The sequence below is a fragment of the Mauremys mutica genome, chromosome 2 (genome assembly GCF_020497125.1).
Source record: "Mauremys mutica isolate MM-2020 ecotype Southern chromosome 2, ASM2049712v1, whole genome shotgun sequence".
NCBI classification, from domain to species: Eukaryota; Metazoa; Chordata; order Testudines; family Geoemydidae; genus Mauremys; species Mauremys mutica.
Window position 1 is genome coordinate 137,006,147 of NC_059073.1, and position 12,321 is coordinate 137,018,467.

Consider the following 12,321-nt stretch of genomic DNA (forward strand, 5'->3'; position numbering starts at 1 on the left):
CCTGGGTGGGCAGCCAGGAGCTGCTGGTGAGCCATGGAGATCACTGCTGCATCACAGCACAGCCCATCTCTCATCAAGCTGCTGATAACATCCTGCCAGCCTGACATACTGTGATCTGTGGAGCAATGTGTGCAGCTATGCCCACCTTGCTGACACGGAAAGGTGGAGATGAAGGTTCCTCTTAATGTCTCTGATGGTAAGGAGGTCCCTTGTTCTAACCTCCAGCTTGGTCTCAGAAGGGTAAGGCGTACATTCAGTCCATACAGTCTCTTTCCATGAACAAATGACTTATTTCAGGCCAAGCAGCAGGGGAGGCTCTCACTACTGTGACATTGTGCGCTTCCTCCCAAGCACAGTGTAAATCCCTGGTGCTCACCAAATGAGGCTTCAAAGCCAGATTTCCAGATGCTAAGATCCTGCAGTGTTTTTTCTCAGCTGCACTGAGTGACCTCCACCGACACCCCAAGCAGCTGGATCCTGGGTGTGAAGGCTTAGCTGCCCTCCATGGCTTCTGATCTCAACCCTGGAAACAAGCCAGTGCTATGACGACAATGAGATCATTTCTCCCTGTGATGTCACAGTGCATCCTTACTGATATCTGTCTGGCAAGTTGATTCATCCTTTGCTGTGTATTCAGGACTCTCCTTAATGTTCATTTTCCCCTCCACCCTACATGAGAACATGTACTGGTGTAGTTGTCAGGTCCTAATCCACCAGTGCGCTCGTGCTATTACCCGCTCTAACTTCTGCGTGGGAAACTTCTCCAGAGCCAGTGCTTCTATAGCAGCTTGTACATTCTGGACTTACTCTGTAAGGAAGCACTGCCCCAGAGATCACCAACCCTTCCACCCCGTGGAAAAATGTCCTACTGCAGCTAGCATGCAGGGCTTCTTGGATCCCACCCTCATCAGTTTGCTGCTGTTCTGTCCTACCTGTGTCGGTTTCATCTGTCCAAAGATGCTGGTCTGGGGTGGCAACTCTATTGCCTCACATCCAATGCTCCTTTGGCTGGGGAAGCTGGATTTTGGAGCAGTGCAGCAGCTAGGGGAAGGAGAGGGCATGGGCCTCTTTTTTGCAAGAAGAGAAGGAGCAACACGCAGGAATTTACAAACGAAAATAGAGGCAGAAGGGGGCTGTGAGCAAATGGCTCATTTATTACATCAGTGGTCCCTAACCTTTTCATCTGGCAGGCGCCAGACAGAGGACTGTGGCGGCAGTCAAGCATCCGCCGAAATTCTGCAGCATTTCGGCGGATGCTCAACTGCCAGCCAGGACGGGGGCGCATTTAGACGCCCCTGCGGGCGCTATGGCACCCATGGGCACCGCACTGGGGACCCCTGTATTACACAGACAAACTGGATGAGGTAATATATTTTATTGGACCAACTTCTGTGGGTGAGAGACACAAGCTTTTGAGCTACAGCAAGCTTGTTTTCATCTATTACATGTCTGCAGCTGGCTTCCCTGGGTGTTAGCAGCAATCAGCATTGCAAAGGTGGCATGAAATAGCTAAACTAACTGAGAAGGCAGCAGGGACTGGTCTCCAGACAGCAGCTGAAGCATTCAGTCGGGCTCTGACTTGTAGCTAATGGTGAATATACCCTCTAGTGTTAGTAGCTGGAGTGACTTTCTCGAGCAATCAGGGAAGGGAGGATGCAGGAGGCAACCCTGAGCCTATCGCTCTCCCCGGAGGCTGAGGAAGCTTCTTCCAGCAGAGGGCTGAGTTGCAAGTAGGGGAAAGGGAGGGATAAGGGGCTTTCTTCCGTGCCTTCTGCAAGCCTGTACCCTGCTGGTGGATGATTTATTAGCAATGGGGAAATGTTGACCCCAGCTGAAGACGCATACTGCAAAAAGGCCCTGGCCCCTTGCACAAGCAGCCTGTATGCTGCTGTGACCCCAGGCTGGCCATAAGCTGGTGGCCAGCTCTAGAGGTGTGAAATATTTCCACAGCCACAGAGGGGAGTGTCTCACTCTCCTAGCCCTGGCTTTCTTCCTGGCAGCACAGAGATGAGGGTGGAAACAGCCTATTGCTGAAGGACCAGTGCCCTGTCCTAGGAGCTTTAGCCAAGTACCTCCAACCATGGAAATGGATCTCCAATGGAAGTGCTGCTAGAAGATAGCTAAGGACTGAATGAGCATAGAGGACAAGTCCTATCCTCCACCACTCAGCCAGAGGAGTACACCCATAGAGGCAGTGCAGGCTAGGGATGCACCGGCTCCCACTAGGAGTAAATGAGGTCTCAACACTGCAGTCATCTGTATAGGCCAACTGGAACTTGATGTAGCTTCCAGTATGACAGCTGTCACCTGCTCTGCTGTGCAGCCCACAGCAGTAAGAGTGCTTAGCCAGCCAGCTCTTCTTACATTCCTGCTCTTATTTTCTTTCCCTGGAAATTATTTTCTCTAGCTTAGTGCAAGCCAGGACAGCACCTTCCTTGCCAGCGTAATACTTCACCTTGCTCTAGTGTCTGCTCCACGAGGATCTCCAAGCACCTCACAAACACTACTGATGGGGAAACCGAGGCAGAGTGCAGCAAAGCATCTTGCCCATGGTCAGAGAGGAGCCGTGTGGCAGATAGGGAGCGAGTACCTATATCTCCTTGGTCACTGTTTATCCTTTAACCACTTGGAGCACCCTCTTTCTCCTTTTTCATGTCTGAGCTGTCTTGTGCATAAAATACATCCACTATTGGTACTAAGCTGGTGCAGATTATGCATTACTAACTACTAGTGCTCTGTTCCTCATGCACCAGGAGGTATATACCACTCACCTGCTGCATCCCCTCTTCTGAAGCAATGTAACTTCCTTCTCATATAACTGGGCCCAATCCAAGAAGAAGAAATAAATTTCCTCCTTTCATTTAGTCATTTTGCCTTTTTTTTGCTGCTGTTAGCTTAGATGTGATTTCTCCCACCCATCCTCCACTGCTCAGCCAGAACTGAGCCAAGGGCTTGTAGCCTGCTGCGTTCCTCCAGGCCACCTTCCTGCTTCCAGTCTGCTAGGAAGGCTGGGAACAGAGCCTACCAGACCGTCTCTGCAAGTGACGTTCTCCAGCTGTCTGGCACAGGCAAACTGGACTGACCAGCCTGTCAATCAAGCACTGGCTCCTTCAACATCAGGGCAGTTACCATTACCCCATTAGCCATCTTCATCTTCCCCAGGGAAAACATCGGTCCACCTGGGTGAGTGGTTGCAGCCCCTCCTCCACTGCCTTGAGGCAAAATCACAGGCATCGGAGCCTACCCTTTGGGTTGGCCTGGCCCTAAACTTCAAACTGCTTTTTACTGCCTATTTCTGTGATGCATCCTTCCACCCTACTGAACCTGCCCATGATGGGTCCCATTTCCTTAGCCTCTTTGTGTATCTTCAGTGACTCCCAGTCTTTCATCATTCTCTAGCTATAGAGTGTGGGGGTTAGAAGGAAACTTCCCCTTGGGCCAGGTTATCCCATAAGTGCCTTCTGCAGCATATCTTGCATTTTCTTCTGAAGCAGCTGCTGGCTCCTATCAGAAACAGGAGGCAGGACTAGTTGGCTGCTGGGATTTGATCCAATAGGGTATATGTTTTGTTCACCCCACTGCAGCCTCTGCAGACTTGTGCCATCACCCAGTGCCTTGCAGCCTCACTACCTGGGCAAAAGGGTTTGCCTAGGGCTCTGACACATAACAGGAAGCAACGACATGTCCCCTGGGGGCTGGAAGCAATGTGGTCTGTGCCAAAACACCGAATGAGATTGGAAAGAGTGTTGACTCTGGAAGAAACCTCAGCCCTATCCCATAAGAAGGAGAGAGGTGTGGCTTGCCAGGGCAACAATGAAGGGACCACCCCATGCTATGATGCAGGAGAGAGGGGGTCCTGCTGCAGAAGGGGGAAGTGGTGGCAGTAGGTCAAGCCCCACCTATCCTCAATGGAGTCCTCACTATCCTACAGCATCTGGGTGATCTGCTTCATCTGCTGCTTGTGGAAGTAGTCAAGTGCATGTGATACATGGCAGTGTCCCTGCACCGTTCCCACAGGTCACTGTGTGAGGTCTTCTCCACCAGCTCCTTCAGGTTCACAGCATTGCTGGGGGCAGGGCTGGTGCCTGTGCCAACATGCCAACCTGACCGTTCTCACCCCCAGGTTTAGATCCTGATGCCTGCCTCATAGAATATCAGGGTTGGATGGGATCTCAGGAGGTCATCTAATCCAACCCCCTGCTCAAAGCAGGACCAATCCTCATCCAGATGGGGAGAGAGGTGGCACTTTGAACTGGGCACTGTGAGTGGCTGACCCTTCCCTGTGCCCTTGGGTCCCTCTTGCTAATACAGCCATGACTCTCAGCTTTGCTAATCCTGCTGGGGGGTGGGAGGGTATCTTCACTCTGGCTTCTACCACTGCTTTACTACTCATAGACTGGGGGAAATTTGCAGCTTCCTCTGAGCAATAACCCACTCAGCCTGGCAAACATAAGTCCACCATTAACCGGTTGGAAGCTGATGCTTTCCCAGATGTTTAAGTCCTTGGGGACTGTGCAGTTGCTCAGGGTTTGGCTGGGGGATAAGATCAAGTCATGGCCCTGGCCTTACCCCAGCTGGTAGATCCCTACCCTATATGCACCCATCCTGTTGTTGATGGGGCCTTTCTCAAAGTGGGTCACACTGGGCAGGGGTGGGGAGAAAGTGGCCCAGGGGTGAGCAGCAGTGGAGGGAATGTGGATCAGCAGGCTGAGGTGGGTATTTTCCTGAAGGGAGCAGAACCCCAATGACCAACCTGCTGCTGCTACTTATGCTGGGGTGAGGGGTTGGCAGCCGCCTGTGTATGTGGCCACTCTTCCTCATCCCAGTGTAGCTGGGGCTTTACAGAAGCTGGTGTGGGAGCACAGTGTAGGCCAGGGGTCGGCAACCTACAGCACGCTTGCCAAAAGTGGCGCACAAGCTGATTTTTGATGGCATGTGGCGGCGGGCTGAGTGGTTCAGCCCACTGCCGCTCTGGGGTTCCGGCTGCTGCCCCGTTGCCAGCCAGGGTCCCGGCCGCTGGCCCCACTCAGCGCCCGGTGCCGGTCTGGGGTCTCGCCAGCCGCGCTCAGCCTGCTGCTGGCTTCGGGTTCCACTCACTCAGCCAGTGCGGGGCTGAGTGGCTCAGTCCGCTGCCAGTCTGGGGTGCCGGCAGCACTCAGCCTGCTGCCGATCTGGAGTTCCGGCTCCTGGACCCTTTACAGTCGGAGTCCCAGCCACCAGTCCTGCTCAGCCTCCTGCCGACCTGGGTGAACAGAACCCCAGGCTGGTAGCGGGCTGAGGGAGGCCAGCGGCTGGGATCCCAGCTGGCAGGAGCTGGCGGACGGAACCCCAGACCGGCAGCAGGCTGAGTGGCTCAGCCCGCTGCCGGTCTGGGGTCCCGGCCACCGGCCCCGCTCAGCCCACTGCTGTCTTAGTCAATGGAACCCCAGACCGGCAGTGGGATGAGCAGGGCCAGCAGCTGGACCCCAGACCGGCAGCAGACTGAGCAGGGCTGGTGGCTGGAACCCCAGACAAGGATCCCAGGCAAGGATCACACTAAATTGATAAGATCTGCATTTTAATTTTATTTTAAATGAAGCTTTTTAAATATTTTTAAACCTTATTTACTTTAAATACAATAGTTTATTTATATAATATAGACATAGAGAGATACCTTCTACAAATGTTAAAATGTATTACTGGCACACGAAACCTTAAATTACAGTGAACTTGGCACACCACTTCTGAATGGTTGCTGACCCTTGGTGTAGGCTATCCATTGCATGATGCATGCTCATCCCTGCTTACGCATCTCCCCAGCCTCCCACTTCTTGGGCTGCTCCTCTGGTTGGGGAGAACTTTGCATTGTCAATGCAAGCTGTTTCCTTCTCCTCACCTGCCATTTGCAGGTTGGTGACTCTTGGACCATGGGCATCTTGCCTTTTAGGAGACTGTGCCCCTTGCCAGGCCACAGGTCTGTGCTGAAGAGAGCAGAGAATGGCCTCGTGAGCGCAATGCAGAAGGACCAAAGTGCAGAGACTCATATTTTCTCTGGCCAGAATGAGCTTCAGAATATCTTGCTGCTGCCTCAGCATCTGCAGGGAGAGAGAGGAGGACAGGGCGTGAGTGTCGGGGTGCAGAGGGTGGGTGCTGGGGTTGGGAAGGTGTTTTCTTACGGGTAAACCGATCTGGAAGGTGGCAGGTGTCGTTCTCAGGATGGCAGGGTCCACGTCGTGCAGTCTGTTGCTCAGTACTATCATCTTCAACACAATCAGAAACGCAGGTTACGTGTTGCCAGTTGCAGCCTCTGAGTCTTGGATCTGGTGGGAAGTGCTGGGATTTGATCTGCTGCAGCTCCCCCTAGAGGTAACAAACTGGTACAACAAAGCACCAAGCTAGGTACAAAGAGGAAACCAGAAACACTCACTAGGCTCCCAACAACAGTATTGCCAACCCCAAATGTTCAAAAATCATGTTAGGCTCACCAAAATTCATAAGATTGGCTTTAAAATCATAAGATTATGTAAAAGTAATAGATTAGATGTTCTTTTTATTTGTTTTATGCTTTTTGAGCCTTGAGGGTGCACTGAGGTCACATTTTTAAGCTTTCTTCATATCCATGAGGTCTAGAAACTTACTTTTTCTTTAAGAATGAAGGCTGAAATCATCACATGTCCACTTGACTCCAGGAGCTGGGGGCTTTAAGGAAAACAGTCATTATTATGAGACTCATGACAAAATCATGAGAGTTGGCAACACTGCAAAACAACTTCCCTCTCCCCTGTCTGTTGGTACCTGGCAGTCAGATCTGCTCTCCAGCCCATCCCAGAGGCTCATGAACTGGGTTTTGATCATGGCATTGGCTTCATGGTCAGCGCTGGAACAGTTCTGAAGAAAGGAGCCTGTCGGGGACAGGAGCACAGGTACAATACTATAGCTGGAGCTCCAGCCTCATCCTGCCTCCCATCCCCCTGCACCACTGACAACCTTATCCAGCACTTCACCCTGACACCCCTAATTTGCCCTTCTCTGAAAAAGTGATGCCATGATGCCTAGACAAGAGCATCTATTCTAGGACATCAGTATGGGGTCAGGAGACCCAGGCTCTAGTCCCAGCTGAGCTGGCTCTACCATGGATTCAGTATGTGGATTTGGGTGAGATGCATCCCCTCTCTGGGCCTCAGTTTCCCCATCTGTAAAAGGAGCTAATTATATCCCCTCTATACAGCAGTTTGAGAGCAATGGGTGAAAAGGGTGATCTAACGGGCTGTTACTGTAGCATTAGATCCTGCAGGCATAGCATCCCTTTGCTTCCAGCCCCCTGGGAGGCATCATGGTCCTGTGGTCTGAGCCTAGGAGCTAGTATTCCTGGGTTTTAATCCCAGTTTTGCCACTGCCTTTCTGTGGTCTTGGTCAAGTCATTTAATCTCTATGCATTTGCTCCCTGTTTTATCTATTTTATCAATGAGGACGATGCAGGGCTGGATCTTGGTGACCAGTAAGAAAACAGCTGCTGTGAGCTTCTGTGATTCCTTGTACCACCTGTCAGCCAGGGAGGATGCCTGCAGGTGTATAAACTGGCACCCTGAGGCCTGCACGATTGCCTTGGCAAAATGGGTCTTCCCCTTGCCAGGGGAGCTGTACAAAAGACCCTGCAGGGGGAGATACATCAACACCGCCTCACAAGCTGCCCTTTCCCATCTCTGAAAGCCCACTCTTACCAGGCTAAAGTCCCAAAGAAGTGCTCAGCTAATTGGGCCCCATCTGACCATGCCAGAACCAGGAGAGGAAGGGAGCTACACTGCCTCTTAATCAAACAGATTCCTAGCTAGATGCTCTCCTTGTTTGCATTGGATGGGCAGGCCCCTCTCCCAGGGCAGAGTGCTCTGCTGCTACTAGAGATGTCCCAGCCTAGTGAGGATCCTTGGGACTGTTATCAGCCCGAGTGAACATCAGGCTTTGGGGGTGAATGGATGTCCCACTCAGCCTTGCCTCCTTTGGCAGGCAAGGGTGGCTCTGTGCAGAGAACTGATGGATCTTCATTGATTAAAATCCCACCAGTGGAGGAAGGGGAGGGTCCATTCCTGACCTTGCCTCAGAACTCAGGCTCCTGTTAGTTCATCCTCAGTTTGTGTGAGGAAAACAAGCACTTTTCTGTCCCCTCCCTACCTGACCTATCACCTAATCAATTCATTTACATTTCCCCATAGACAGCTACAACTTTGATTTATCATTTACCTTTTTTTTAAAAAATAGTTCTTTCCAAAAAGATGATTATAGATGAGCATGAATAGCTGGTAATTGGGATTATAAATAGTGTGTGGGTGATTCATTATTGATTATATGGGGGTGGCATTATGGAAGACTTCCTCCCTCTATCTGTTCCATCTCTCAGCATGCTGCCACCTCCTTATTCTGGGTCCAGCGAGGAAAGCTTCCCCATCTTATTGCTATCCCACCTATCATTATGACCTTTTAGTCCCAATTAAACAAAAGGCCTATGAAGCTTTCAACATCCCAGTCCATAAAAGCCAAGGGTGCAGGTGGATTTAGGTTTGCTCCAGATACATCCTGCCTCTCCCCAAAAAAATCCAAAGTATGAGTAGATGAATTTACCCTCACTAAGAACTGCATGCAGCGTATTCTATTTCTTAAGGGGGAATAAAGGGCAGAATTTCCATTTAAATCTAGTATGATTTAAAATTAAAGGTACTGGATTGTGACATTTTGTTTCCTGTAGATATAATTGTAAAACTGTAAGCTCTTTCTTTTTGTGTACAATAAAACACAGGTTGAAAGTCTTTTGCCTTGAAGATTTATTTAGACCTCTATGGATAAAAAGAATAACCTTAAGAACACACTACACTGATGTGTTGACAGCACCTCAGCACATTTCAGTGAGCAGGTAATTCCCTTTCTGATGCCCATGCAGGGGGTATCTATTTACACTGGAAACTTTTGCTGTATCTTTTGCCCATACTGGCTCAGATCCTCAAAGGTATTTAGCCATCACGGGAGTGAGGGGCCTAAAAGCCTTGGAGGATCTGGGCTGCTGTCTCTTGGCTTCTCTTTCCCATCAGTGGAGTCCATGTGTGTAAATGGGAAATCGCTCTAAGGCTGGGAGAGGCCCAACTCCTCCCTGGGCTGGTGATGGGCTCTGCCAAAGTGCCTGGCACCGTGGAGCTGAGGACGAGGGAAGCCAGGGTGGGCTTGGTACCAGAGCCTGGGCAGCAGGGATGGGGCCAGGCTTGGCGCTGTGGGGAAGCAGGTGCAGGCTGGCTCTGTGAGCTGCTGAGGAACAGCAGAGGATGGTTTGGTCCCCACCTCCCCATAGGAAGAGGCCAGGGTGGGCACAGTGTAGGGACTGCAGTGGCAAATGGCCTGTGAGGTGAGCTCTGCCCCTTGCGCCTCTGGGGCCAGCTTTGCTCAGCATGAGCCCCGCTGCCACCAAAGCACCAGGCACCAAAACAGCCCTGAGCACAAGGGCTGGATGGAGCCCACATGGGGCCACCAGGGGGCGGGACTCGGGCCGGGCGGGAATGGGTTCGAGAGGGAGGGCATTCGGTGTGAGGGAGGCTGAGTCAGCTCAAGCCCGGGCCGGGGCTTAGTGTTAGAGGATGGTGGGCGCCAACTCTGAGGCGGCACTGAGAGAGAACCTCTGAGGCAGCATGAGCTGGGACAAGGCGCAGGGGCAGAGGGCCACATGCCCAGGCCCCCCAGGGGCCCTGGTCTTCGAAGCACTGACGCTGCTCCAGGCCCTCAGGGAAGTGGGAGCCCAATGGGGAGAAGCGGCAGAGGGAGGTCACCCCAGCACTCAGAGCCACCGGCAGCCGGCAGAACCGTGCAGGAACCCCCCCAACCGGGAGCATCAGGAAGGTTGGTGCCAGATGGAACAAGCACTGCAGACGGGGCAGGGGAGCTCGGACCAGGCTCCCACATGGGGGCAGAGCTACGGGGCTGCAACTGAGGCACGAAGGGGTGGAAGTGCTGTGAGTAGGGGCATGAAAAGCAGCGAGAGGCGCCGCCTGAGAAAGAGGAGTGAGTGGCCGGGTTGTGAGGTGACAGGAGGGGCAAAGGCGAGGCTGGAGTGAGATGGCGGGAAGCAGCTGGTCTCTGGCGGGAAGCTCTGAGGTGGCGGGAGCCAGAGCGTGGGTTGGTAAAGAGCGATGCAGGGCACTGAGGCAGGAGGTGCTGAAGTTGCTGCAGAGCAGGAAGGGACAATGCTGAGGGGGTAAGAGGAGGCTGGTGGCAAACCCAGAGAGGGGATATGAGTGGAGGGAGGGGCTGGGCTTGAGGCAGGAAGCGCTTAGGTAACTTGAGGAGGCGGGTGGGGAGTGTCTGATGGGGCACCAGAGGGCAGGGCTCCAGCCAGGCACAGAGAGGTCAGGGCAGGAGGGGGGTTCATGTTCAGGTGGGGAATGCTGATATCACTGGATGGGGTGAAGAAGGGAATTTAAGGCAGCAGGCTGGACAAAGACCTGAGGTGGCATGAGTTGGGGGATGGGGCTCGGGCTGAGGGAGGGAAAGATCTGAGGTAGATCAAGTGAGGTAGGGGGGAGTGCTCAGGTGATGCTGGAGTAGGGTTCAGGGACTGGGCGGGAAAGGCTGAGGTGATGCTGGAGGAGGGGCTCAGAGCCTGGGTGGGAAAAGCTGAGGTGACAACAGAGGAGGGGCTCAGGGACTGAGCAGAAAAGGCTGAGGTGATGCTGGAGGAGGGGCTCAGGGTCCGGGCGGGAAAGGCTGAGGTGACTCCGGAGGAGGGGCTCAGGGTCTGGGCAGGAAAGGCTGAGGTGGTGCCGGAAAAGGGGCTCAGAGAGTGGGTAGGAAAGACTGAGGTGATGCTGGAGGAGAGGTTCAGAGCCTGGGCGGGAAAGGCTGAGGTGACACTGGAGGAGGGGCCCAGAGTCTGGGCAGGAAAGGCTGAGGTGATGCTGGAGGAGGGACTCAGGGCCAGGGAGAGGAAAGGCTGAGGTGACACTGGAGGGTACTCAGGGCTAGGGCAGGAAAGGTTAAGGTGACACTGGAGGAGGGGCTCAGGGTCTGGGCAGGAAAGGCTGAGGTGATCCTGGAGGAGGGGCTCAGAGCCTGGGTGGGAAAGGCTGAGGTGATGCTGGAGGAGGGGCTCAGGATCCGGGCGGGAAAGGCTGAGGTGACTCCGGAGGAGGGGGCTCAGGGTCTGGGCGGGAAAGGCTGAGGTGATGCTGGAGGAGGGGCTCAGGATCTGGGCGGGAAAGGCTGAGGTGATACCAGAGAAGGGGCTCCAAGCTTGGGTGGGAAAGGCTGAGTTGATATTGGAGGGGCCTCAGGGCCAGGGCAGGAAAGGCTGAGGTGACACTGGAGGAGGGGCTCAGGGTCTGGGCGGGAAAGGCTGAGGTGATGCTGGAGGAGGGGCTCAGAGCCTGGGCGGGAAAGGCTGAGGTGATGCTAGAGGAGGGGCTCAGGATCCGGGCGGGAAAGGCTGAGGTGATGCTGGAGGAGGGGCTCAGGATCTGGGCGGGAAAGGCTGAGATGATACCAGAGGAGGGAAATCTAAACACTGTGGAAATGCTCATGTTTTTCCATGACTTACTTGGAGTGAAGATGCTCTGCATTTATTTTAGGAAAAATAAAATGTAGCAGTACCTATAATACGCTTAGAATAATCACATTATTATTATTACAGCCTATTTAATGGTGCAATAAAGAGTTTTTCATAGAAATCATAATTAAATAACTGACTTTTGAGAGGAGAACTTGGGACTTGTTCTAATATATGTCTTCTATTATATCATTCTATTTCCAGAAATTCCAAACACAAGATGAACAAAGTGTCTGAGAAATGTCAAGCAAAGAGAAGGAAAGAGGACAACTCACTGAAGATGGAGGAAAAGGAAAGAGACTCTGGGCACAGTAACCTCCCTGTAATCAGATCTCAGGTCATGTAATGACACTATATGGGGATCTCAAGCCTTTTAATACCTTGAGCAGCGTGACCGCCCTGTAATCAGGGTCCAGGTCTCTGCTGTTTTCTCCTTTTGACATTGTGCTCCGTTAGCTGGCTAGTGAGAGTGACTGCCCTGTAATCAGGGTGCAAGTCACCTCCCCCTCGCTTTCGAGGGACATTGAGCTCTTTGGTAACTTGAGCAATGTGACCGCCCTGTAACTAGGGTCCGAGTCTCTGCCCACTTGCTCGTTTGGCATTACGCCTTGTTGTGGCCCTGTAGTCAGGATGATGACCCTGTAATCAGGGTACAAGTCATCTTCCTTTTGCTTCTGGGGGATACTGAGCTCTTTGGAACCCTGAGCCGTAGGACTCACCTCCCTGTAATTTGGAGTCAGGGCGCTGCCATCTTGCTGTTCTGA

General features: G+C 52.7%; 1 protein-coding gene across 6 annotated transcripts in view; it reads right to left on the reverse strand.

Moving 5' to 3' along the window:
- LOC123365196 (phytanoyl-CoA 2-hydroxylase interacting protein) overlaps positions 1-11,956 on the reverse strand; it is a 50,475-nt gene extending 38,519 nt beyond the window's left edge. Inside the window, exons 1-5 of one of the 6 annotated variants that reach the window (XM_045007889.1) lie at positions 8,218-11,026; positions 6,775-6,881; positions 6,618-6,678; positions 6,156-6,239; positions 5,876-6,074 (exon numbers count right to left, since the gene is read on the reverse strand). The gene's annotated coding sequence lies outside the window, so the exon portion shown is untranslated. Of the gene's footprint in view, positions 1-5,875; positions 6,075-6,155; positions 6,679-6,774; positions 6,882-8,217; positions 11,027-11,226; positions 11,323-11,937 lie in introns of those variants that run through there. The other 5 variants (XM_045007885.1, XM_045007886.1, XM_045007887.1 and 2 more) reach the window with 5 other exon arrangements.
- Positions 11,957-12,321: the final 365 nt, after the last annotated feature.